Consider the following 6000-nt stretch of genomic DNA (forward strand, 5'->3'; position numbering starts at 1 on the left):
TTCCAAGACGACAAATAAAGCTGGTCAAAAGTTGTGACGTTTTAACCCACATTTTCTTTCAATAACGTTCAATCAACTTGTGCTTTAAATAATTGTAATCCATGTTTTAAGTAGGAAATGCGTCAGGTGGCAGCGTGGACAAAAACATTTTGTAATGACACCGCACTGCGGGGAACACAAGTTACTTGATGAACAATCACCCAGAAAATGTATTTAATGCCAGCGAGGGCAAGCATCAATTTGTGAGGAATTTACATTATTAAATGTTAAATTGTCAGTTAACTTTTCTGAGAGTCAACCTTTTGGAAAGTGATATAAAAGATGTCCACAACAGATGACGCTGTTTCTCTGATAAACATTATTGATTAAACATTATAGTTTTACACTTGTTACACTGGATGTTTACATTGCCAGTTTAAAGACACTCAATTGAAAGTATATTATATATATATATATATATATATATATATATATATATATATATACATACATACATATATATATACTGTATGTATCCAGCAGTGACGTGCAGTCACTAGAGGCAGGTGAGGCCCCGCCTCACCTGCCATCATGGAAAGAAAAAAAATGTAAAAAGAAAAAAAAAATTATTAAATTGTTAAATGTATCCAGTGATTATACTATAAAGTTATTTTCTATTTAACTTCACCAGTTTTAGATTATTTTTATTCAAAATCGCTGAATTTTCACATTTGCCGTTCAAATACTGAGAAGAGACGGTGCGGTGAACAGCAGCCAGTTGAGGCACGTCACTCATTTGTGCCTCACCATGGATTGCGGACTCGGCTAACTGCTGGCCTGCTGTGCAGTGAGACCGTATTGCTATATGAACTATATTATACATTTCAATAGTTTAGTTAGCTGAGGTATATAATGTACAGTGTATTTTGTCAACAACTGTATGTGTGTAAAGTATTTCTTGTGCTGAGCGATCATAAAACGGCTGCAAAAGACGCACTGGCTGAGGCTCGCCTCCTGCACCCCTGCCGTAGAATTTGCACCCCCTGACGGGAGTATTATATCAACTAAAGCCCACACTTAAACTTTCCACGTGCAAGATTGAATCTATTTAAAAAAGTTATTTTATAAGAAGCCAAAAAGTGCAAAAACAATAATGTTCGTGTTGGAGGAGTTGTGAATAACTGCAGGGCCACAACATTAGGTACACCTGCAGACTGCAGGTGTACCTAATTCACAAATCCTCCAACACGAACATTATTGTTTTTGCACTTTTTGGCTTCTTATTAAATAACTTTTGTAACCTATTTTTATGGGCTTTCCTCTTTGTGATGTTAAGTTCCTGTTTTGCGCTGTTATACAGTATATGCCTTGAGCTCTTATTTTGAAGGCGCTAAGAGCGGAAGTGATGACACAGTGGAGCGGAAGTTTTTGAAAGAAGGTAAATAAAGTGGTCCTCGTTTAAACTGGAGCCTCCGTGTTTGTTATTTTGTAGTTTCATACAGTATAGGCGACATTTATAAACCCTCGGTTACACTTTTTTAAATAGATTCAATCTTGCACGTGGAAAGTTTAAGTGAGGGCTTTAGTTGATATAACACTCCCGTCAGGGGGTTCATTAATCCAGCACAACAGCGGCGCATTTATAAGTAGTGGACATAGAGAGAGAGAGAGAATGAGATCAGAAAACATAAGAAAAATATCTGCATTTGATTGTTTACATTTGATTATTAACAACAATCCGGGGAGGGTGTTAGTTTAGGGTTGAAGTTGCCTGGAGGTGTACTTTTATTGCAGTTTTGAAGGAGGACAGAGATGCCCTTTCTTTTATACCTGTTGGGAGCGCATTCCATATTGAGTTAAGAGAATGAGTTAAGACCTTTGTTAGATCGGAATCTGGGTTGAACGTGGTTAGTAGAGCTCCCCCTGGTGTTGTGGTTATGGCGGTCATTTACGTTAAGGAAGTAATTTGACATGTACTTCGGTATCAGGGAGGTGTAGTGGATTTTATAGACTATCACTATAGTATCGTTACTGTCGACAATTGTATTGATCCGCCCACCCGTTTTTACCTTCAAGGGCTTTAGCTTAGCAATTAGCTATGCTCTCTCAATATCCTCCTACGGTGTGTAGTGTAGCATGTTTAGCTATTTCTTGTCCTCCAGTGATAATAATACATATACCATGGAGAAGCAGCTTCGCTCTGTGCAGGTACGTTAGCCACTATAGAGGACGCCTTTGTCTGCAAGTTGCTGTCAAATTTGCGGCAGACAGCTATAATGTGTAATCAACATACATTATCAGGATACAACGATCTTGATCGTCGGCCATAAATATATATATATATATATATATATATATATATATATATATATATATATATAGAGGCAGGTGAGGCGGGGCCTCACCTGCCATCATGGAAAGTAAAAAAATGTAAAAAGAAAAAAAATGTATTAAATTGTTATATGTATTCAGTGATTATACTATAAAGTTATTTTCCATTTAACTTCACCAGTTTTAGATTATTTTTATTCAAAATCGCTAAATTTTCACATTTGCCGTTCAAATACTGAGAAGAGACGGTGCGGTGATCAGCAGCCAGTTGAGGCACGTCACTCAGTGCCTCAACATGGATTGCGCAATGACTCGGCTAACTGCTGGCCTGCTGTGCAGTGAGACCGTATTGCTATATGAACTATATTATACATTTCCATAGTTTAGTTAGCTGAGGTATATAATGTACAGTGTATTTTGTCAACAACTGTATGTGTGTAACGTATTTATTATGCTGAGCAATCATAAAACTGCTGCGAAGACGCACTGGCTGATGCTCGCAGTAAACCCGCCTCCTGGTGCCGGTTAATGCACCCCCCGACGGGAGCGCCACACCAACCAAAGCCACACCCAAACCCTCCACGTGCAAGACCGAATCCACCCAAAACAACTTAACAAGAAGCCAAAAAGTGCAAAAACAACAATGCTCGCGCCGGAGGAGCCGTACGTGAACGACTGCAGGGACACAACATTAGGTACACCTACAGACTGCAGCACGGATTTCATATTTCATTCATTCACAACTCCTCCAACACGAACACCACTGGTCCCGCACTTATAAGTAAAGGTAAGACCATAATAACGTTTTTTTAATTAAATGTGCTTTTTTGTGTGCTACAGTTTGTATGTGTAAAGTTAAAGTTAAGTTAAAGTACCAATGATTGTCACACACACACACTAGGTGTGGTGAAATGTGTCCTCTGCATTTGACCCATCCCCTTGATCACCTCCTGGGAGGTCAGGGGAGCAGTGGGCAGCAGCGGCGCCACGCCCGGGAATAATTTTTGGTGATTTAACCCCCAATTCCAACCCTTGATGCTGAGTGCCAAGCAGGGAAGAATGCTGGTATGAGCTTTTAAACATAACCCGTTAACCGCTGCCAATCAAATGGTGAATAAGATACTCTTTAGGGTTCATATGTTTGTAAATCTGACTGTGATGAAGTCAGTGCCTCACCAGCCATGAACCTCACCGCACTGATATATATATATATATATATATATATATATATATATATATATATATATATATATATATATATATATATATATATATATATATATATATCGTCTCTTTCAAGCAACCATAGTACAGATCCACAATAATAACATTCAAAACAATATTTCATGACAGCTCTTGTACTGGATGTTTTTGATGCAGCTGAGATAGGCTCCAGCACCCCCCCGCGACTCCAAAAGGGACAAGCGGTAGAAAATGGATGGATGGATGGATGGATGGAGACAAGACGCAGAGGCGAGCCGTGCAACGCCAGATAACGCCGGTCCACTTCCTGTTGCTCTGGCACAGGACCGGCGCTAAAACCGGCCAGGCTAAGCCACTCTTGGCCTACATACAAGCCTAAACAGCAGATTATGGACCCGTCCTTCTAATCCCATGCAACAGGACATGTGCCCATGTCGCCACGCTAGCAAGGCAACCAATCAGGATGTGGCGACCGTCGCGCTAGCTCCACCCCTACACAATCCCTGACATCTCTGTATTTTTTTTTTTTTTTTTTGTTGATGCATTTTGGTCATATTTCTGTGAGAAGTACAGATTAAAATGCTTCACAGAATCATCACCATCCCCCTAGTTTGAACCACCTGGCATGGCCTAGCTTCCTCTGCAGCTCACCTAAACCACCAGGCCTGAGATTAGGGTTAATCTGGACCTTGTGTCATCCCGTATCCATCCACCAGCACACACACACCCCACCCCCACACACACACACATCTATTCTTTACCAAAGAGGCTTTGGTTTCAAATCCTTTATTCTGACCCTCCTCCATCCTCCCATCCTCCATCCTTGCCGTGTCTTTTCCGCCAACTTCTCCTACCGCACCGCATCGTCGGCCAATACTGCTACAAAATGTCCCCGAGCGATGTTGCTAAAGATGCCGTTCATTGTTTCTCCTGCGTTGAATAAAAAAAAAAAAATCAGTTCCGCACATGCGCACCGCTGGAGTGAAGAGTGGGTTGCATGCAGTCGCAGAGTGCATGTAATGGCGACATTGTTGGTTCTTTAACCCGAGAGCGCTTTTAAAGTAACATGGGAGTTATCCCAGTCACCCATTTAGCCAGTTGTGCCCCCCAACCCAAGGTCCTCACCCACCAGCCTGGGGGTCAAAATAAAGGCCCACAATGGTGCTGTCAGCAAAGATGCGTCGATAAGAGACAAGCGAGGGAAAAGTTATTGTTCCAAAGCATCCTTTTCAGCAGTCTGTTTTGTCTCAGGACATGACTGGCATCTTATCCCTTAAGCTAAATCTCTAAAGGAATAACAATAATAAAAAATTAAAAAAAAAACGATGGTGGGACGGAGATTTAGCAAAAGATGTAGGCCAGAAATACTCTGTAAGGAGGGGGGGGTATAGAAAAAAAAAAAAGACCCTCAAGCGTGAGTACGATGATGTTTGAATGAGAAACAGACTATCGTAAATGATGTTCTAATAGTGAACATTTGTGAGTAAAGAAAATTATTTTGCTTATAGCAAATAATAAAATTGACATAATCAGTTCCAAGGTCAAGCTAAGGCCACAATAAGACCTTTATTAAGTCAAAGTTCCATTCTTAATCTTAGTCATACGAGTGTAAAAAGCAGTTATGTGTGGCTCTTCGCAGTGTTGTAAGCATTATACCGTGCCCTGTTACGGCTTTTAGCCCCTTAGGATGCAAACTACACCGTACGTAACACACACACACACACAATATATATATATATATATACATATATATATATACACTGTGTATATATATATATATATATATATATATATATACTGTACATATATATATATACTGTATATATATATATACATATATACATATATATATATATATATATATATATATATACATATATATATATATATATATATATGTATATATATATATATATATATATATATATATATATATATACATATATATACATACAGTAGATATATATAAATATATATATGTATATACAGTAGATATATATATATCTATATATAAATAAATATATGTATGTGTGTATATATATATATGTATATATATATATATATATATATATATATATATATATATATATATGTGTATATATATATATATATATATATATACACACACACACTGCATATATACATATATATATATATATATATATATGTATATATGCAGTGTGTATATATATATATATATATATATATATATATATATATATATATATATATATATATATATATATATATATACATACATACATACAGTAGATATATATAATTTCACGCATTGTCTGCCTGGATCTGGCCTATCGTAACAACAACCTGACTGCAAATTGTTAGTTGCTTCTCTTGGACTTTGGACAAGACAGCGGTGCGTGGCAGGCAGCAATTTCTATTCAGTATAATTAGTAATTGTGTAAAATATAGACGTTTATAAAAATATATATATTCTGCTAATGGTACATAAACCAGTTTTTGTTCTAT

Source organism: Nerophis lumbriciformis, linkage group LG08 (genome assembly GCF_033978685.3).
Source record: "Nerophis lumbriciformis linkage group LG08, RoL_Nlum_v2.1, whole genome shotgun sequence".
Taxonomy (NCBI): Eukaryota; Metazoa; Chordata; class Actinopteri; order Syngnathiformes; family Syngnathidae; genus Nerophis; species Nerophis lumbriciformis.